The sequence below is a fragment of the Oryctolagus cuniculus genome, chromosome 5 (assembly GCF_964237555.1).
Source record: "Oryctolagus cuniculus chromosome 5, mOryCun1.1, whole genome shotgun sequence".
NCBI classification, from domain to species: domain Eukaryota; kingdom Metazoa; phylum Chordata; class Mammalia; order Lagomorpha; family Leporidae; genus Oryctolagus; species Oryctolagus cuniculus.
Genome location: NC_091436.1, coordinates 28,338,248 through 28,361,758, shown reverse-complemented (window position 1 = coordinate 28,361,758; position 23,511 = coordinate 28,338,248). Strand labels below are relative to the sequence as shown.

General features: G+C 37.3%; 1 long non-coding RNA gene across 1 annotated transcript in view; it reads right to left on the bottom strand.

The window, feature by feature from the left end:
• The window catches only part of LOC127492951 (uncharacterized), a 70,494-nt gene extending 59,964 nt beyond the window's left edge, over window positions 1-10,530 (bottom strand). The window contains exon 1 of the long non-coding RNA XR_011388950.1: window positions 10,422-10,530. This is a non-coding gene — a long non-coding RNA (uncharacterized lncRNA). The remainder of the gene's footprint in view (window positions 1-10,421) is intronic.
• Window positions 10,531-23,511: the final 12,981 nt, after the last annotated feature.

Here is a 23,511-nt window from a genome sequence, read left to right as displayed (position 1 = left end):
TAAGATAACATATGTGCTTTAAAACATATTCATTCATAGGTAGTTTACTAGATATGAAATGTGTGTACATTTGTAAGCTAAATGTAGTAAATGGATTTAATAGGGATATGAAAATCCAATAAAATAAATTGTGATCTGCAAAAGAGCTTTTACCTAATATATATTTCAACCATTCAAGTTTCAATTTGTTAAATTTTTCATATGCACATTCCAATATTACATTTAATATTAGAAGCTATGATTAGAAACAAGCCTGGGGGACCAGATGAATCATGGGGTTGCTAATAGGGTATTAAGTCTTTTACATCTACATAGTCATTTGGTTGAAATCTAGCCAGCATTAATAGGGTACCATATTATAATCTGCCAAATGAAATGACTATGTTATGAGACCCAGTTCTATTGAATAGAGAGCTACCGAGTTCCTTATACTGACCGGTGCAATCACCATAAGATTAAAGGTAGTTCACTTAAACCACTCCTGGATATCCATAATTGCTCTCTGAAATATCAATAAAGGTCCTTAATTAGTATCTATGTGGGAGAGTTTTGTGTGATGTAAATATCAGAGTAAATGGAATTAGACATTCAAATAACCTGGTTCATAAGGATATTTTCAGAGATACACATTTTTGTGTATTCTAGCTATAAAATGATACAAAGAGTTAAAGCTCTAGCTGTAGGAAATAAAAAGACACTAAAGAGAGCAGTGAAGTTATGTATCGAATTACATGTCTCTGTAACACATTTTATGGCCTTAAATATAAAGAGTGACAAAATAATGGTCATTAGATCTGAGGCTAGGCCTATGACACGAGGCAAGTAATTTAGGTGAAGTAAAAATTGTAAATGTATGTAGAAACTTACAGCCACAATTTAGACGTTTGGCCTAGTAGGACATAAAGTATGATTAGAAAATTATTATTTTAATTTCATTACAGATTTTTAAGTTTGTTTCCACCCATCCAGTCTTATAATTTATGTGAGTAGTTTATTTATGCTGACATATGTTGAATTATAAAATATACTGCAATATAAGACTTTTAGATGTACTTCTAGGCATTAAGAACAATAATTGGTCTGTAAGTCATTAATTTCCTAGTCATTCTCTTCGGATGAAGAAATTTGCCAGTGGCTGTGATCTAGGATCATAATCAAAGTAATGCTATGGATTTTAGCCTTATTACTTCATCAGGACTGTTTTCAGGTTTGATTTACACTCCAAAATACCTAAATACCTATGGAATTTTAAACCTCCCATCGGCAAAAGTTTTTCACTAGGTAGGAGTTTTCAGATGGGGGTGGGGGAGCAGAATGTAGCACATTTTGAAAGCTCTTAGAGGGGAAGAGGGGTTGCCTCACTTGTATTTAAATTGTGTCTGATTATCTTAATTAGAGGATTCTTGAAGCTGTAAGTCCATAGCTCTGTGAGATTTCTGCTTAATATGGACCTCCAATTTATTCATTATTTTTTCAATATGTAGTCCCCTATGTTTCACGCAAAATAGTTTCGGACACAAATACCAATTAAAGGCAAGATGTACTTTTGTATCTGTAGAAAAAAGATACCTGTGAATAAAAACTTGTCTTGAAAAGGAAAGTAATTCCTTTTCCTCCACCCTTCTGGGATTTTAGGTGGGATAACTTCTATAACATAAGGATTAACTAGAGAAAAGCATGTTTTTTAAGGCACATATTTTAAATACACCTGGGAAATATACAAGGCATGAGGAATTCTCAATGAGGTCGTTACAACCCAACCTACCCAGCACCTTCAGCAAAGCAAATCACATAGAGAGGCATCATGAAAAAGGAAAAAAAGTTTTTGAGTCACCATGGACATCAAATTGTGGGAAAGCAAATATAGCGGTGTTTGTTTTGCAGATTCTTCTGGCGTTGTATCCAGGATGACAAGGTCCACAAATGTCTTCAGTGACCAACCTTTGTCGTTCCTGGTACAAAGGGAAGATGGGACCTTTTGTCTCCAAAAATTTATGTCTTGCTTTTTTTTGGCAAATAGTGGGGATGGGGGGCAGAGAGACTCTCTTATATCTGCTTCTTCTCATTGGCATTTACCTCAAAATAACCCTCGTGTTACAATGACACATCTGCACATCTGGGGTGGTATATCCTGGTCTCCTACATAATATTTTGTGGAGTAGCAGTCAAAATGCCTAGTAGTTGAGGAATTCTTTCAAAGAAATGTAACTTTAAGCTGACATTGGAATGATGAATATCATAACCAGGCAAAAATTGGGTGATAGAATTCCAAAGAGATGGGGAGAAAAAAAGGACAAACCACAAAAACAAGGAGGCAGAGTGACAACTGTAGATAATTCTGTGCAACTAAAGTTCCAGCAGATATGAGTATTAGAATGTAAGTTTAGGGGTCGGCACTGTGACATAGCAGGTAAAGCCACCCCTTGTCATTCCAGCATCCCATATGGGCACTAGTTTGAGACCCGGCTGTTCCATTTCTTATCCAGCTCTCTGATATGGCCTGGGATAGCAGTAGAAGATGGCCAAACTCCTTTTGCCCCTGCATCCATGTGGGAGACCTAGAAGAAGCTCCTGGCTTTGGATCAGCCCAGCTCCAGCTGTTGTGGCCATTTGGGGTGTGAACCAGCAGACGGAAGATCTCTTTCTTTCTGTCTCTATATCTCTGCCTTTGAAATAAATAACTACATCTTTACAAAAAAGAATATAAGGCTAACAAATTTAGGTTGCTCCAGAGCATATCTAGCCTCCCACATTAGAATATAGTAAATCTGGATTGGGTTCAGGGTTTACATGATTCTGATGTAGTTTGGAGTGTAAAGATCACTTCAAACTCAGAACTTAAGGATCACTCTGATAGATTATGGGAGCCTAATAGATTACATCAATTTAAAGAGAGGCATGGGTTAACAGAAAAAGCATAGACTTTGCACATGAGTTTTATATGGAAAACAATCAAAATAAAATAGAAAATTGTTTATCCAATTACCATGGAAAAGGAAGTGCCGGACTTTCATTTATTCTCATTTATGATGGAGGTGACAGAAGGCTTCTGAGAGTGACACATGATGTGAGTCCAGATGATGAGAGAGATTCAGTGAGACAAACGCAGACAGGATGGAGAGTCATTGCGAATAGAAGCAGCAATTCAGGAAAAGGTACAGAGACATTTTGTAAAAGAGGTGGCATCAGTAGTTTTGTATTTCTCATAACAATTTCCTACAAATAAGTGACACAAAGCAGCACCCATTTACTATCTCAGAGTTTCTGTGCCCCAGGAGTCCAGGCAGAGTTTAACTGGGACCTCCGCTCAGGAGGTCACAAGACTTCAGGGTAAGCATTGACTGTGCTACATTCTTTTCTGGAGTTCTCTTTCAAGCTGACATGATTGTGGAAAGAATTTCCTTGTAGTTACAGGAGTGGAGTAGCTGCTTTTAACTGAGAGCTGGAGCTCTTGACTTTCTGGTGCTTCCCATTCCTTAAAATGTGACCCTCACACAGCTGCTGTCTGTCTTCATGGCTGCTTTTTTCTTCAGAGCCTAAGGGAGATGACTTGCTCCAGACTGATATCCACAAGAATAGCTATCCCATCATCTTTGCAATAAAATATAACTTCATTAAGAGAATGGCATCCCATCACCTTGATCACAGGTTGCTGCCTAAAAGCAAGTGATAGGCTCTGCTCATAACCAAGGGAAGCAAATTATATAAGGATATGGTTCATTTGGGTTCATCTTAAAATCCTGCCTACCACAGAACATTGGTAGATATTTAACAAGGTTGCTGTAGGTTTGAGAATAAAAGCTATTTGAAGGATGAATACTCGATAGAGAGACAAATACAAAACATACACAGCTGGAAAGGTTCCTTCCTTTGATACACAAAGGAAGGGGCTGATATTAAGTTATCATGATATTTAGGGATAGAATATAGCCTAAAGTACTTACTGGCATTTGAATTAAGAAGCTAGATTTTGTCATATTACTCTACTCCCATGCAACATGAAGACTGGCCATTTGGATGTTTTTGTAACTGCAAGATATATACATATCATAAATGTTCTTTTTCTTTGGAATACTCAAATCATTAAAAATAAATAATACCACTCATTAATTAAATATGGATATCCCATACCATGCTTAGCACAGTACTTAATCTAAGCTTATTATATTGACATTTTTCATATAGATGCACTATTAGCATTTACATTTGCTGAGGGAATGTGCAATGTTGTTTGCAGCAAAATCATTAGTGCAATGCAATGTAGATCAAAGGGGAGTGTTCGACAAAATGGATGTAAATAATTCAAAATGAAGTTAATTAGGAAGAACTACATTTTTCCAACAAGTGTTTTTCATCAATGTGTTAATAAAGTGATTAAGAGAAAAATCTTCAGGTAATCAGAATCTGAAGGAATTTTATTAGGAAATACCACTTGGGCAATGGCCAAAACTTGATATGTAAATCTAGCATATACTAAGTGGAAATGGGAGTAAAGGTAAAAGTGAATTACTGAAATGTCTCACTACAGCCAGATGATGTTCCACTATTTCATTATGTATATACAAAATAAAACTTGAACTTCTAGTGTCTAGAAATTTTTCTTAATTATATTACAGAATTACTAATCTTATACCAAGGTTTAGTTATTTTATTTTATTTTTTATTTATTATTAATTTTATTTATTTGAAAGAGTTACAGGGAGACAAGGACACACACACACACACACACACACACAGAGACAGAGAGAGAGAGAATCTTCTATCTGATTCGCTCCCAAATGGCCTTGACATCCAGGGTTGCACCAGGCCAAGTTCAGAGCTTCTTCTGGGTCTTTTACAAGAGTGCAGAGGCCCAAGCACTTGAAGCATTTTCTGCTGCTTTTCCAAGAACATTAGAAGGGAGCTGGATCAGACATGGAGCAGCAGGGTCTCAAACCGGTACCCATATGGGATACCAGTGTTGCAAGAGGTGGCTTAACCTTGTATTCCACAAAGCCAGCCTGCAAGGGGTTTATTTTGAAAAAGTTTCCCTGAATAATTTAAAAATAAGAGAATGTAGAATCTGTATTTTCTGTATATGAATCCCTGGACACTGTTGTAATTCTTAATATTCTTCGTTGAGAATATATTTACCTAAATCAATCATACAAATTGGTGGCTTTTTTAGGGACTACTAGCTTGAACATTAATCACTACATTCAAGTTCTGTCAAGTTCTTCACCCTACTTTGTGAAAAGAGAAAGAAAACATTGTTTATTCTCCTTTCATTAAATAAAAATTATTTGGTGTTGGATATAAGAAGCAACATTTTTAAAATCTTCTTCCAAAGATTCTCCCAACCTCTTGTGATATAAAGCACTTACTTTACTTCATCTAATCCTCACAGCCCTTATGTGTTTTTTTAACTTTTATTTAATAAATATAAATTTCCATAAATATAAATTTTGATTTATAGTGGCTTTTCCCCCCATAACCTCCCTCCCATCCTCAACCATCCCAATTCCCACCCCCTCCTCCCATCCAGCCTTCAACATGATTCATTTTCAATTATCTTTATATACAGAAGATCAACTTAGTATACAAAAGTAAAGATTTCAGCAGACTGCACCCACACAGACACATAAAGCATAGAGTACTGTTTGGGTAGTAGTTTTACCATTAATTTGCATAGTACAACACATTAAGGACAGAGATCCTACATGGGGAGCAGGTGCACAGTGACACCTGTTGCTAATTTAACAAATGACATTCTTATTTATAATGTCAGTAATCACCTGAGGCTCTTGTCATGAGCTGCCAAGGCTATGGAAGCTTTTTGAGTTCGCCAACTCCGATCTAGTTTAGATAAGGCCATATTTAAAGTGGAAGTTCTCTCCTCCCTTCAGAGAAAGGTACTGCCTTCTTTGATGGCCCAGTCATTCTTTCCACTGGAATTTCATTCACAGAGATCTTTCATTTAGGTCATTTTTTTTTTTTTTGGCAGAGTGTCTTGGCTTTCCATGCCTGAAATACTCTCATGGGCTTTTTAACCAGATCCAGATCCAAATGCCTTAAGGGCTGATTCTGAGGCCAGAGTACTGTTTAGGGCATTTGCCATTCTATGAGCCTGCTGTGTATCCTGCTTCCCATGTAGGATCATTCTCTCCTTTTTAATTATATCAATTATTATTTGCAGACACTGGTCTTATTTATGTATTCCCTTTGAAACTTAATACTAACTTTTTGATCAATTATGAACTGAAACTGATCACTTTGACTAGTGAGATGACATTGGTACATGCCACTTTGATGGGATTGAATTGGAATCCCCTGGCACATTTCTAGCTCTATCATTAGGGGTAAGTGTGAGTGAGCACGTGCCGAACTGTACATATCCTCCCTCTCGTATTCCCACTCTTATATTTATTTATTTTATTTTTTTTTTTTGACAGGCAGAGTGGACAGAGAGAGAGAGAGACAGAGAGAAAGGTCTTCCTTTTGCCGTTGGTTCACCCTCCAATGGCCGCCGCGGCCGGCGCGCTGCGGCCGGCGCACCGCGCTGATCCCATGGCAGGAGCCAGGAGCCAGGTGCTTCTCCTGGTCTCCCATGGGGTGCAGGGCCCAAGCACTTGGGCCATCCTCCACTGCACTCCCTGGCCACAGCAGAGGGCTGGCTTGGAAGAGGGGCAACCGGGACAGAATCCGGCGCCCCGACCGGGACTAGAACCCGGTGTGCCGGCGCCGCTAGGCGGAGGATTAGCCTAGTGAGCCGCGGCGCCGGCCCCACTCTTATATTTAACAGGGATCACTTTTCAGTTAAATTTAAATGACTAAGGATAATTGTGTGTTAATTAAAGAGTTCAACCAAAGGTATTAAGTAGAACAAAAAATACTAAAAGGAGTAAAATAGTAAGTTGCTCCTTGACAGTCAGGACAAGGGCTGATCAAACCATTGTTTCTCATGGTGTCCATTTCACTTCAACAGGTTTTCTTTTAGGTGTTTTAAATATGTTATGTGTTTTGGATACTTTTATTACTCTCTTACTGATCAAGACCATGCACCCATGAGCTGTCATTTTGTATACTGCAAAATAGGAACTTCAGTCCAGGTCCAATTGATTTGAGAGCCTATGTTAGTTTCTCACCAATCCCATTCTTTGGCTGAATTATATCTCCGAATGAATTTGAAAAGTGTCAAGAGATTGACACCTAAGCCTTGTGGCCAGCCAGAATTGTCTTCCCTGAAACCCTTAAGTTTGTCACTCCTGGGATAACCCCAAACATATGGCAAAAATCTTCTCATTTTTTAATAAATACAGACTGTTTCAAGCCCATGCCTAGTTGAGAGAATACTATAGTGAGTTGAACAGAAAAGATGGTGGGTAACATGGAATATAAATTTTATTAAGGAGATACAGTTTTTAAAAACAGATCATAAATATACTAAAAAGTAGATTGAAAATACACAATTGAATAGCTTTAAGCATTAAGAAGGAAATACAATAAGAGTATGACATATGGTGTTGAGTAGGCCCATGTCTACTTTACAGAGACTGGCCAGAGAAATTGTTTTTGAGAAGGTACTATTTGAATTGATGGAGTAATATTAAAGAATTAATCATTTGAAAATCTGGGGAAAGAATTGTGAACCAAGAAAAAAGCAAGGGATCAACAAGCATGGCTCTATGTGGCCTGAGAAGTAAGCTAATTATCCTTAAAATGTGCCCTCAAAGTGGAAACTAGTGATTGAACCCATGAAAAACAAATAGGTCCTATTATTATAAAGTAATGAATAATTTTGATGGTTATTCATGGTTACATGGAGGTATTGAAGTATTCCATCTTCTGATTTAAATATTCTTAATTTGTCTCTCTCGGTGCAAGTTATAATGGATGCAGTTAATCAGTAATTCCTGGATAGATATAAATCACCTCATTTAAATTGGTTGATTGATAATAACAGGTGATCTTGACATCACTGAAACTTTTCAGACAATGAACTGTATTGTTTTGGCTAAATGCATTCACTACTATCAAATTCCCTCTACCTTGTGGCACCAAGATACTAGTACCTCTGACGGGTTCATTATGCTTTTGCTGACTTTTTCTGGTTCTGTGCATGTGAACTCTTATAGCCAGAAGTTGAAATTGTACTGAGGTGCCAGAAAAACTTTAGAGTGAATTTTAGTTTTAGATAAACAAAGAATAATAGATTAATAAAGTTGTGTCTCAAGCACTGCATTTGACACAGTCACGTTAAATAATTATAGAATGTTATTTTGGTCTTTTACCACATACCAACAGAAATAAAATTATTTATACATTTTAATCTCAGAAATCTACATGATAAAAGGATAGAGGGTCATGGTCTGTTAAAATCATACTGGAATATGTTGTTTTTGGAAAGACATCGCTGCTGCATGTCATACACCAAGTATGACCTAAATTTAGATAATTACATTTGTAATTGCCCTGTTGCCAAAGAAAGTAAAATTTTGAGAATTTGGGGGTAAGACTTTAGCATATTAATGGGAGGGAGGTAGTGGTATACATTCAACCTGTAGTAACATGGCAGAAAGAAACTGACAAAAATTTCTTTATTTGTTTTAAGATTTGATTAATCAGTGTATTCATTGTCTTTAGAAAAATCCCTTAATTTCTTGGTTTTAGTTGTATAATCTTCAAAGTGAAGCTAACAATTGATAGGTATTTTGTGAGATTCAAAAGATGTGACTTTTTTAATTTGTTATTAAGTAAAATATGAACTAATCCTTTAAAATAAATTTTGTGCTAAATAATCTATGTAGAAATATAAATGTTGAAAGAATAGCATTCATTTTTATATCTGAAAATAGTATCTGGAAAATAACTCTGGTATGATTTTTAAAATTTTATTTATTTATTTATTTTTTGACAGGCAGAGTGGACAGTGAGAGAGAGAGACAGAGAGAAAGGTCTTCCTTTGAGGTGGTTCACCCTCCAATGGCCGCCGCGGCTGGTGCACTGCGGCCGGCGCACCATGCTGACCCAAAGCCAGGAGCCAGATGCTTTTCCTGGTCTCCCATGTGGGTGCAGGGCCCAAGGACTTGGGCCATCCTCCACTGCACTCCCGGGCCATAGCAGAGGGCTGGCCTGGAAGAGGAGCAACCGGGACAGAAGCCTGTGCCCCAACTGGGACTAGAACCCGGTGTGCTGGTGCCGCAGGCGGAGGATTAGACTATTGAGCCGCAGTGCCGACCCTGGTATGATTTTTAAGAATTTCTTCCCATAGTATTGATCCAGCCAACACAGGGACCTGAGTATGGCCCATTTATTCTATTGTCTTTGTCAGTATAGATATCCAGTTGCATTATTCCTAATTTGTTAACAAGTCTTTCAGTATCCATCCTGGATCCAGTGCTATAGTGCAGTGGATTAAGCTACGCCAATTGTAATGATGTCAGGTCACATCCAAGTGCTACTTCAAGACCCAACTACTCAATCTCTGTTCTAGTTTCCTGCTAATGAGCCTGGGATGGCAGCATAAGAGAGTTCAGGTACTTGCACCTTTGTCACCCATGTGGAGACCAGGATGCGGTTCCTGGCTCCTGGCTTTAGCCTGGCCCACATTTACTGTTGAGGCCATTTAAGGGAGTTAAACAGCAAAAGGAAGATTTTCTCTCTCTCTCTCTCTCTCTCTCTCTCTCTCTCCCCCTGCAACTCTGCCTTCCAAATATACAGATATATATTTAGAAAAACACTCCTCCATGATTTATACCTGTTCTTATACATTTTAAACATAAATTTATTTTAAAAATAAATTTATTATTAATGTTACAAAAAAGAATGGAGAATAGCCATTGTTATTAGTGTGCTATGATCAATTGATAGACACAGCAGAAAAATAGAAAAGAGATTATAGAAAGTATATTGCTAAACTCTATTAACTAATCATACTCTGATTTTAAACAATGATAAGATATAGGGAGAAAAAGTAAAGTTATATGCAAATAAGAGCCAGCAGAAAAATGCAATAGCAAATCAATCCAACAGATTAGTCTCCCAGGGACAAGATTAATTTATTTCAATAATTCAATAATGTTTTACAATTAGAAAAGTTATTCGTGGATTTGATTGCATTAACTGTTTAAAAATCACTTGAATTATTATGATGAGGATACCAAGTATTAGCAAATTCAGCATCATTTCTTGTAAAAAATCTACCAAATTAGACTTTCTCCATTTTAATTTTTGTTGCTATTATGGTTTATGATATTCATATTTTTAAACAAATGAGATGAGTTGTTCTTGGGCATGTCTTCCCATTTTGATTTGTCTTGTTATTATTTTTCCCCATATAGAATGATGTTTATTTTTTGGAAGGCTACTACTTAGGACAAACTGTCTGTTAAATTGTTTTTCCCAATATATTTATCTGCTTTTGATTAGTTTAAATAAAATACCTGTGAGGTGTTTCTTTGAGAAAGAGAAGGCTTATTTCAGTTGACAGCAGTTACAGGATCAGGCAGCTCCACAATCCAGTGTCTGCTGAATACTGCTGATGGCAGTGTGAACGCACAGTCACAATCACAGCCAAGCAGGAAGAGAGAGAACAACCTGAACTCAAGTAATCAACCCTCCCATGAGAACTACTACACCCTGAGGGACATCTTCAGGGAGCTCAAGTCCTCCCACCAGACCCACTTCTCAGATGAAATGTAGATCAAGTCCCTTAATCCATCAATCAGTAATATTATGACATCAAAGTTTAAAGAGCTGCATGAGTTTTAGGGAGATAAATCTTACTCAAATCATTTCAGTCAGGAATTCAGACTTGAACACATGGAATGTCTGTCCCATTTTGGTAACATATTGAATCAGTATATTAATTTTCCACTGCTGATCAACAAATAAGCAAGAATTTGGCAGCTAAAAATGTATATTTATAATCTCAGAGTTTCTGAAGGTCTGAAGTCTGACACAGATCAGCAGAATTCTCTACTGAGGAGCTCACATTGCTAAATCCAAGGTGTCAGTCAGCTGTCTCTGAAGACTTGACTGAGAGAAGATTTGATTCCAAGATTTCACAACTTGTTGGCAGAATAACTCTTGAAACTCTATGATAAACTATTGGCCAGCGATCATTCCGAGCTCCTTGACAGTGCCCACAGTTCCTTGCCACTTGGCTTCCACGGGTAACTCGGAAGATGGTAGTGGCTGCTTCTTCTCCAGGGGAACAGAATCATGCTTTTTTTCTTCTTCCTTTACAATAAGTCAGAAAAAACTCTCCACTTTTAAAGATCTCACTTGATTAAATCAGACCTGTCAGATCTGTCTTTTGCTATGGAACAACAACCATTCCCTCATATTCATAGGTCCTCTCACACACAAGGGGAATTCATCTTACAGGATTTTTTACCCCAAAATATGAATCTTGGTGACCATCTTAGAATTCTTCATATCATGATCAAATTTTGCAATGTTTAAAAAAATACTGGTTGGTGGCCATTGGAAATATTTTTATCTTTGGAGTTTTTAAGAATGTACATGTAAAATTACTGTGGTAGTCGTCTTTTGATGTATTTCTCTACTTCCCTGGAAATTTATCTTTAAACATTCAATCTTTATTAATATCAATTTTCATAAACATTTTATAGAAAATTATATATTATGTATAGGCTTTAAAGGTGTCAGAAAATTTAGATAATATACTTTATGGTTTTAATAATCTCCTTCCATTATTTCTTTTTTTTTTAAATAAAAGTGTGAGGCTGGTATTTTTGTGCAGCTGGTTAAGCCTCTGCCTGAGATGTTGGAGTCCTATATAGACGTGGTTCAAGACCCAACTTTTCCACTTCCAATCCAGTTCCCTGTTTATGTGTTTGGGAAAGCATCAGAAGCAGGCCAAAGGGACTGTTCCCCCTGCAATCATCTGGGAGACCTGGAAAAATCACCTGCCTCCTGGATTCGACCTGGCCAAGCCCTGGCTGATGTTGACATTTGGGGAGTGAACCAATAGATGGAAGATTTCTCTCTGTCTCTCCCTCTTTGTGTAACACTGACTTTCAAAAAAATAAATAACATCTTTAAGAGATAAAGATTAATTTTAATTGAAAGGCAGAGTGACACATGGAGAGAGAGGGAGAGAGAGATTGACCTTCCATCCACTGGTTCACTTCCTGGTCTTCCACTTGGAAGACAGAGGTCGAAGCACATAAGCCATCATCTACTGCCTTCCCAGCTGTGTTATCAGGGGGCTTAATAGGAAGCAGAGCCGCCAGGACTTGAACTGACCATCCAATATGTGATGCCAGTCTCTAATATGTGATGCCAGTACAGCAAGTAGCAGGTTAACCTGCCGTGCCATAACACCTGATTTTCATTTTGTTCTTTCTGGCTTTTGCATTTAGCTTCAGTATTTAATTTTTTTTTTACCTAGATTATATTAATTTGATTGTTTCCAACCCATTTGATTACTGATTTTATCTTTACAATTTCTTTCCTGGTGTTTAATGTGGGCTTATTTTATTATTTGTTTTCTCTTTACATGAGTTGGAAATCTAATTAATCCTTCATGCTCATTGATATAAATAATATATAAAATTAAAAAAAAATTAAAAAAAAATAAAAATAAAAAATAAGGCTGTCAATTTTCCCCTGATCATTTCTTTAGAAATACACCCCTTGGTAATCCATAGATAATGATGTGTAGTGTTTTCATCATTTGTGTTTTTAAAATGTGTGATTTTGGATTTCATGTTTGTATTTGCCCTTCCTTAGATATGGTTTTAGAGAACTTTAAAAAATGAATATTATTATTACACAATGTATGTTTGTTAATAAGGATCCCTCCTTCCCTTACCTCTTTCCTCCCTCCCTCTCTCCCTCCCTCCCTTTCTCCCTCCCTCCCTCTCTTCCTTCCACCTTCTTTTCTGAATAACTGAGTCAAAAGTTCCTTAGTGCCAATCAAGGTAGCATATATATCTGGGACAATGCAGGGAGGCATACTAGCAGCAGATTGAGTGGAGAAAAAAAGTGTTCATCAAAGACAATGGCAGCTGGATGCAGATGTGGCATATTGAAGCCTCATTGGAGTGAGGAGGGTGATGATGACAACATAAGAATCATTACAAGTGCAATGATTGATCCAATAATAAACTCAGAATTACGGAGGTCAGGATACTTACTATGAGAGAATGGAGTTAAAAATATGGATGGGGAAAACTAGAAGGAAATCTAATACTGGATTGGAACTGGAGACATCAATGTGAACAAAACATTTTTAACAGATGCGGCTAAATAAATAAATGTAGATGTCTTGGTATACTTTTGCTTTCCAGGGCTCTGAACAGTGTCTTTGAAATTTACTTTCAAAGAGCTTACAGTCCATGCCAAATACTTGACATGTGTATCAAGATCATTGCCTGAAATGTAAGTTAAGGACTGTCATAAAACATTAGAGACTGAGTACTGGAATGGCAGAGAATGAGGAAAATGTTTGGGGGAACAGTCATCTGATCTTAGAAGGTAAAACCTGTAGATTTAATATAGAACAAATCTGAAAGCATAAATGTGGATTCCGAATCATAAATGTAAATGCTGATTCCAGATCCCCTAGATGTAAGATTTCAAGAAAGGGGCATAACCTTTCTGACTCAGGTCCACATCTTACAATAACAGCATCAATCCAAGGATTAAATGAGGAAGCACATTCCAAGTTCCCAGAACAGTGTGTTACATGTAGTAAAATGTCATATAAATAACAATATTATCACTTAAGACGATTGGTTTTAGAAATACTGAGGTGTAGAGAAATGAATTGGTGAACAAGAGAGACATAAGTCACAGAAAGAGACAGGAAAATAGGGGCAGGATATAAGAAAGACTAAGTATGTCCCCTTCTCAGGAGGGCATGGCCTGTGTGGGAGATATATTAGGGAGAGGTTATTGAAGGTCTTGAATGGTTAGAAGATGAGGCCATGACTTAATAACTGTGCTGTTAAATGGCCCTTGCAGGATTTTTTTCCTCCTGGTTTTAAGATAAAATAATTGTTTCAATGTTTTATTGTGTTTTTTTTTGGAAAAATATTTATGTATTTAGAATGAAAGAGCGAGGCAGAGGGAAATCTTTCATTTTCTGGTTCACCCTTCAAATGGCCACAACACCTGGGGCTGGGCTGGGCCAAATCCAGAAGCCAGGAGTGACATCCTGGTCTCCCACATGGTTGGCAGCGACTCGGCTAGTTGAGCCATCCATTGGCTCTCAGGGATGAAGCTGGAATTGGGTGCTGAGGAGAGGCTTGGACCCACCCACTCTAATATGAGAGACAAGTATCTCAAGCAGTGGGATGCCAAAACCCTGGTCTGTGTATTTTTTTTAAAAGATTTTATTTATTTACTTGAAAGTCAGAGTTACACAGAGAGCGAAGGAGAGGGAGAGAGAGAGAGAGAGAGAGAGAGAGAGAGAGACAGGTCTTCTATCTTCTGGTTCACTCTCCAGTTGGCTGCAACGGCCGATGCTATGCTTATCCGAAGCTGGGAACCAGGAGCTTCTTTCTGGTCTCCCATATGGGTGCAGGGGCCCAAGCATTTGGAGCATCTTCTAATGCTTTCCCAGGCCATAGCAGAGAGCTGGATCGGAAGAGGAATAGCCAAGACTCAAACTGGTGCCCATATGGGATGCCAGCACTGCAGACAGCAGCTTTACCTGCTGTGCCACAGCACCGGCCCCTCTATGTATTCTTTGAACAAAGAGTTCTTCTTGATCATATCAAATAAGTCTCCACCTACTTCATATTGCCATTATCTTTAAGATGAATATTAACTTTTTAAACATTCTTTTAAAATTATACTGGTTATATGTCATCTGACTATATCATCTGATTTGATACTTGCAATTGTATGGTCTCACATGTTTGTAGATTGTTATGGTATGTATAAGTGAATTACATGTGTATTTCTCAGTTCTTATTCTTGGAATGGACCCTACTATTCAAAAAATGATATTTCTTAGTAGTAGATTCACAAACTTTTTTTTAGAGTCGTTCTCTATTCTCACAGATAAGTGGAAGTGGCTTACCTTTTTGTTAACATTGCCTTGGTCATGTTTTAAACTCAAGGCCAATTTACCTTATGAAATGAATTGAGTATAATACCATTCTTCCACCGTGTATAAAGATATTTTCTTTAATCTACTGATTGTATTTGCATAAGTTTAAAGGAATGACATAAAATCTTTAGATGTTATTTACTTTCTTGATATTGTAATTTTAACAATTTCATTCAAAATGATTATTTGGTTTTCTCATATTAATATATTAAATTTTGTAATTATTTCTTTTTATAAATATGTATTCCAAATATTGTTTTAGAAGTCATCACAATGTATTTTTTTTTTCATTTTGCTATGGGATTGGCATTGTGGTACAGTGGGTTAAGCCTCTTCCTTGAATTTTTGCATCTTATATGAGTTCTGGCTGCTCCACTTCTGCTCCAGGCCCTGTTAATGCACCTGGGAAAGCCATGCAGGATGGCTCAAGAACTTGGGCTTCTGCATCCATGTGGGAGACCTGGATGGAATTCCTGTCTCCTGGCTTTGGCCAAGCCTGGGATGTTGTAGCCACCTCTCTCTGTGATTATCTTTCAAGTAATTGAATAAATGTTTTTAAAAAAATTCCACTAGAGAGATTCCAATATGGCCAAATAGAGAAAAGACATGCTGATTCTGATCAGGGGAAGATGGCAGAAAAAAACAAATCAGTGAAAGTGTATTTATTCCCAGAGAAGACTCAGAGAGAAGTCCGTAGTGGAAATTCTACAGAAGGAAGAGGAACTCTGTGGAGCAGCATGGAAAATGAATACACACAACAGCAAGTAGAGACAACGTCCTGGACTCCCACAGCTGGAGACTGTAGGAGATGCCAGGTTCTGAACATTAGGTGACAGCACACTGTGGTAGCTGGTGCCCCTGGTGATATTGTCTGAGACAGAGCCTTATAGACTACATAGTCTGAGCCCAGACTGGAGCCCAAGAAGGGAGCACAGTACCCCATAATCCAATAGAGAAAAAGTACAGTTCTTTCTCTCCATCCCCTCACGATGGTGCCTATAACTACAGGGGAGAAAATACCATCTTGACATAAGTAGAGGATGTGGAGGCTAAGTGTGTGCAACCATGGAATTTTAGGAGATGGAGAAATCTGCATTTCCCACTGCCTTTGAGTCTGGCTGGGAGAGCTGATAGAAGGCTGGGCATCAATTTAGGATTGTGATGTGTCCCCATCTGCTCAATCGATCACATGCTCTGGGACGCAAACTGCCAAGGTGGAACACCCATAGGCAGCCAGCTGTGGAAATAACTGCCCTTGACATAGACGAACAGTCTCGCAAGGCAGAGAGGGGATCCTCTGCACCCTCTGGCTGTTGGAGCGTTATGCACTGTAACTGTGGGAATCCTATGACTGCACAATAAGGCTTGAAGTGTAGTTGGGTCTCAGGACAATCACTGTGTCTGGTGTCAGAGACTCAGAGCTCCCTGACTGCTTGGGGTGGGTCACAGATGAAGGTTCTATGCTTACAATGAGGAGTGCACAGATCCTTTGTGTGGTTCATGCACTAGTGTGGGTGAAGGTTCTGCCCACTCTGGGCTAAACCTGGGCTTTGATCACCTTGAAGGAGAGGAGCTGAGGTTGTGACTATGCTAATTTCTGTGATCATACTCTCACCCTTGCTCAAAATAGAGATCTGCCATACCCAACTTGGGTTCACCTTGGATTCTTGCCCCACCCTTCAGTACTGACAGAGATTCTAATCCTCACCCAGCACACACCTCTAGAATTTCACTGAAGGAATGGAAACTCCACTAAACCATGGAGACATAGCTCAAAAATAAAACCAATTAGTGGATCAAATCAAGTGTTTCCACAGATGCCTAAAAGTAAATGAAGAAATTCAGGAAACAAGAACAAGAAAGACAATATGACTACCCTAAAGGAACACAAAAGCAATTCAATATTAGAACATGAAGATAAAGAGGTTGATGAAATGCCTGAAGAGGAGTTCAAAAGCATGATCATAGGATTACGAGAAGCAACAAGAAGAAGCAAATTCATGTGTTAAAGAAATCCGTACATGACATTCATGAAAATTTTTCCTGTGAGACTGGCATTTTGAAGAGAAATATAACCAAATTACTAGAAATGAAGAGTTTAATATGTCAAATAAAAAATACAGTGAAAATCCTTAACAATAGAATTGGTGAGGCAGAAGAAGAATATCCAAGCTAGAAGACAAATCTATGACGATATCTCAGTCAGACAAAAAAAAGTTAGAAAAATTAAAAAGTGTTGGAAATTTGTGGGATACAATCAAATGATCAACATATTATTCTTAGGAGTTCCTGAAGATGTTGAAAGAAAGAATGAGTTAGGAGGCCAATTCAGTGAAATAATAACAGAAAACTTCCATGATTTGGAGGAAAGGGACATCAAAGTACAGGAAGCACATGGAATTCCTAATAGATAGGATCAGAAAAGATCTTCACCATGACACATTGTAGCCAAACTTCCAAGAGTAAAAAATAGATTCTAAAATCTGCAAAAAGAAAAATGCCAGATTACCTTCAGAGGATCTCCAATTAGATTCACAGCTGATTTCTCATTAGAAACTCTACAAGCTAGGAGAGAATGGAGAGATATAGTCCAAGTCTTAAAAGAAAAGAACTGTCAATACAGAATACTATACCCTGTAAAGCTCTCATTTACGAATGAAGGTAAAATAAAGACATTCTATAACTAACAGTAATTCAAAGAATTTGTCACCATTCACCCAACCATACAATGCTTAAGAGTGTGCTACACATATAAACACAGAAAAACAGTCATCGTTATGAAAGAATGTGAAAGCAGATAATCTCTTAGTAAAGGTACAGAGGAAATCCAAATCAATATAACTATTTATGGAAAAATGCCAGTACCATGTCTTTACTTGTCAATAGTAGACTGGAATGCAGATGGCTTAAATTTTGAAATTAAAAGACATAGTATGGCTGAATGGATTAACAAGCAAGACCTATCTATTTACTGCCTAAATGAAGCACATTTCACCAACAAAGATACACAAAGACTTAAAGTGAAAGAATGGAAAAAATATTCCATGCTAACAGAAAGCAAAACAAATGGGTGTAGGCATCCTGGAATCAGACAAAATAGACTGTATCACCAAAAACTGTTAAAAGAGACAAAGAAGTTCATAATTTAATGATTAAGGGAATAATTCATCAGGAAGTTGTGACTATAATAAATGTATATACACTTAATGACAGGCACCTGGCTACATAAAACAAATGTTAATGAATATAAAGGGATATATGAACTCCACTACAATAGTATAATGGGGGACTTCAACACTTCACATTTATCAATGGGCAAATCTACTAGATTGAAATCCAGCAAAGAAAGAACAGAGCAAAAGACACTATGGACCAAATGGAGCTAACTGAAATCTATAGATCATTTCACCCTCCAATTGAAGAATACTCATTCTGTTCATCAGCATATGAAACCTTATCTGTGATAGACCATATATTAGGACATAGAGCAAGTCATGCCATGTATCTATTATCACAATGGAGTGAATCTGGAAACTGACAACTCAAGAATCTCTAGAATATATGCAAATGCATGGAGACTTAACAATATGCCCCTGCATGAACAGTGGGTCGTAGAAGAAAACAAAACAAAAATAAAATAAAAAAAAATTCCTAGAAATGAATGAAGACAATAATGTAGCAAAAACAGTGTTAAGATAAAAATTTATAGCAATTAGTGCCTACATCAAGAAATTGGAAAGGAACCAAACGAACGAGCTATCAAAGCACCTCAAGGACCTAGGACTGCAGCAACAAACTAAACCCCAAGTTATTAGGATGAAAGAAATAATTAAAATCAGAGCAGAAATAAACAATGTTGAAACCAAAAGGGAAAAAAAGAGATCAGAACATAAAGAGCTGCTTTAAAAAAAAATCAGAGATGAAAAGTGACAAATATCAATGGATAACACAGAAATAAAAAGACTTATCATGAATTACTATAACTAACTATATTCCAGCAAATTAGAAAATCTAGAAGAAATAGATATATTCCTGGACACATACATATGACAAAAATTGAGATATGAAGACACTGAAAACCTAAAAAGACTAATAACTAAGATGGATATTGCATCAGTAGTAAAAAGCCTCCCAAGAAAGAAAAGTCAAGAACCTCATGGCTCCATGGCTGGATTCTACAAGAAATTAAAAGAAAAACTAATTCCAATTCTTCTCAAGATATTCAAAACAATTGAAAACAATTGAAATCCTCCTAACTCCTATTAAGCCAACATCACCTTAATTCCTCAACCTGAAACAGATACAACAGAGATTGATAACTTTAGACCTATATCTCTGATGAACAAACATGCAAAAATCTTCAGCAAAATATTAGCTAATTGAATCCAACAGCACATCAGAAAATCATTCACATGGATGAAGTGAGACTTATCCCTGATGTACAGGGATAGTTTAACATTTAAAATTCAATTAATGTGATACATCACATTAATAAACAGAAGAATAAAAAACATATGATTATCTCAATAGATTCAGAGAAAGCACTTGATGAAATAGAACATCCATTAATGAAAATCCTTGAGTAAACTGGGTATAGAAGGAACATTCTTCAACACAATCAAAGAAGGCAATATATGAGGAATCCACAGGTAGCATCTTATTGAATGGGGAAAATTTGGAAGCATTTCCAATAAGGACTGAAACCAGAAAAGGATGTCCTCTCTTACAATTGCGATTTAATATATTGCTAGAAGCTTTAGTCATAGCGAATTAGGTAAAGAATAATGATCAAAGAGACACAAATTGGAAAGGAGGAACTAAATTATCCATATTTGGCTGGCGCCGCGGCTCACTAGGCTAATCCTCCGCCTTGCGGCGCCGGCACACCGGGTTCTAGTCCCAGTCGGGGCGCCGGATTCTGTCCCGGTTGCCCCTCTTCCAGGCCAGCTCTCTGCTGTGGCCAGGGAGTGCAGTGGAGGATGGCCCAAGTGCTTGGGCCCTGCACCCCATGGGAGACCAGGATAAGTACCTGGCTCCTGCCATTGGATCAGCGTGGTGCGCCGGCCACAGGGCACCTTCTGCGGCGGCCATTGGAGGGTGAACCAACGGCAAAAGGAAGACCTTTCTCTCTGTCTCTCTCTCTCACTGTCCACTCTGCCTGTCAAAAAAAAAATTAAAAAAATAAATTATCCATATTTGCAGATGATATGATTCTATATATAGGAAAACCAAAAGATTCCACTAAGTTATTTTGGATCTCATAAAAGAGTATGTTAAAGTTGCAGGATATAAAATTAAAACAGAAAAAACAATAGCCTTTTTATGCACAGACAATGCCATGACTGAGAAAGAACTGGAAAATCATTGTGATTCACAATAGCTACAAAAATTTAAATACTTTGGAATGAATTTAACCAATGAGATCAAAGATTTCAACAGTGAAAATTGCAAAACATAAAAGAAACAAAAAATGGGAAAACACCTCCCATGTTTGTGGATTGGAAGAATTAATTTCCTCGAAATGTTCATACTACTGAAAGCAGTTTGCAGATTTAATATGATCCCAACCAAAATAGCATTGATATTCATCTCAGATATATTAATATGATGCTGAAATACATATGGAAAGACAACCGATCCATATAGCTAAAATAATCTCAATACACCACAATCAAACCAGTGACATACATATACTAGATCAAAGACAAATAAGACAAGAGGGATTACATCAAGCTAAGAAGTTTCTGCACTACAAATGAAACACTTAACAAATTCAAGAGGCAGCAGACAGAATGAGTGAAAATATTTACAAACAATGCAACTGATAAAGGTATAAAGGGTGCAAGAAATTCAACAACAATAAAACAAAAAATCCGGTTAAGAAATGGGCAAAGAAATTGAACAGGCATTTTTCAAAAGAGGAAATTCAAAATGCCAGTACTAGCCATCAGGGAAATGCAAGTCAAACCACATGGGATTTCACACCACCCCAGTTAAAATGGCTGCCATATAGAAACCAAAAAAAAAAAAAAAAAAAAAAAAAAACAACCAATAAATGCTGGTGAGGATGTGGAGGAAAAGGTACTCTAATCCACTGTTGGTGGGCAGACTTAGTGGAAGATAGTGTGGAAATTTCTCAGAAAACTGAAAATAGACCATATGAACTAGCCATATCACTCCTAGGAATTTGCCCAAAGGAAATGAAATCAGAATATGAAAAACTTATCTGTACCCCCATGTTTATTGCAACTCAATTCATAATGCGTAACATGTGAATCAACCCAGAAGCCCATCAGTTGATGACTAGATTAAGAAAATGTGGTATAAATACTCTATGGAATACTACTCATTAAAAAAAGAAAGAAATTTTGTCTTTTGAAACAAATAGGATGCAAGTGCAAATTGTTATACTTAGTCAAATAAGCCAGTCCCCAAAAGACAAATATCTTATGTTTTCCCTGATCTGTGATAACTAACAGAGTACAAAAAATAAGGTACAATTATTTACATTGCAATCCGCATAACATTATTCCTGTTCATAAACTGTTGAGAGGAAATGGCTTGTAATTAAATGAACTTATTTATTATAGCTACACAGAAAATATTTAGATGTTACATTGTCATTGGTTGTATGTCATTGAAGGAAATTATGAATAAATAATTTACCAAAATCCTACTAGTATTATTTAATTTGCAGTTTTCAGTTAGTATTGAATACAGTAAAGCTAACACTAGATTTTTAAAAATCAGCTAAATTTTGTATTGGTCTTAGTTTTAACTCCTTCTGAATTATTGTTTTGTTAATTTGTTAATTGGTTATTATATGACAAACAATCTTTATATTGATTTTCCCTTCATTCTTTATTCATAAAATATTTGAAGGCAGAAATATCTTATCTGCATTCCCCCAAATTTTTAAACCATATCATTTGTGTTTGAAAATTTTAATATTATTTTCATTTTTAGGAGTAAAAAAGTCTTTTTCATGAAGAACTGTTTTCAAGTCTTCTAAGTTTGGTTTATTTATTTATTTTTTGACAGGCAGAGTGGACAATGAGAGAGAGAAACAGAGAGAAAGGTCTTCCTTTGCCGTTGGTTCACCCTCCAGTGGCTGCCGCGGCTGGTGCCACACTGATCTGAAGCCAGGAGCCAGGTGCTTCTCCTGGTCTCCCATGTGGGTGCAGGGCCAAGGACTTGGGCCATCCTCCACTGCACTCCCGGGCCACAGCAGAGGGCTGGACTGAAAGAGGGGCAAGTGGGACAGAATCCGGCTCCCCGACAGGGACTAGAACCCGGTGTGCTGGCGCTGCAGGCAGAGGATTAGCCTATTGAGCCGTGGTGCCAGCTTGGTTTCTTTCTTTTTAAAAATTTTATTTAATGTATACAAATTTCATGTATTTCATATATACAGATTTAGGAACACAGTGATACCTTAAACCCTACCCTCCCTCTTGCCCATGCTCCCACGCTTCTTACTCATTCCACTCCTATTCCCTCTCTTAATTTTTACAAAGATCTATTTTCAGTTTGCTTCTTTACTCATAAGATTAACACAACACTAAGTAAAAGTTCAACAAACAGTGTGATGAATAAAATACTCTTTCTCAATGGTAGAGATAAGGGCTGTAAACAATCATAAGATCTCAAAATGTCAATTTCACTCCTACACATTATATTTTTGGAACTTTTTTGTTACCACAGATCAGGGAAAACATACGGTATTTGTCTCTCTGTAACTGGCTTATTTCACTGAGTGTAATAACACAGTTGCATACATTTTGTTGCAAAAGAAAACACTTAATTTTTTTCTACTGCTGAGTAGTAATCCATAGTGTGTATTTAGCATAATTTCTTTTCCTGTCATCCATCGATGGACATCAGGGTTGATCCCATATTTTAGTTTTTTTTTTTTTTTAAGGAATTTATTTATTTATTTCACAGGTAGGGTTACAGACAGTGAGAGAGACAGACAGAGAGTAAGTTCTTCTTTCTTTGGTTCACTCCCCAGATGACTGCAACAGACGGAGCTGCTCCAATCTGAAGCCAGGAGCCAGGTGCTTCTTCCTGGTCTCCCATGTGGGTGCAGGGGCCCAAGCACTTGGGCCATCCTCCACTGCTTTCCCAGGCCAAAGAAGAGAGCTGGATTAGAAGAGGAGCAGCCGGTACTAGAACTGGCACCCATGTGGGTTGCTGGCACCACAGGTGGAGGAAAAACTAGTGCGAAAAGGGACCGGCCCCACATATTTTAGCTTTTGTGAATTGAGCTCTAATGAATATAAGAGTATAGATAACTCTCTCATATTTCATTTTGTTTAGATAAATTTCCAGGAGAGAGATTGGTGCATAATATGGTAAATCTATTTTCAGCTTTCTGAGACATTTCCAATCTGTTTTCCACATAGCTATACCAGTTTACATTCAGATCAACAGTGGATGAGAATAAC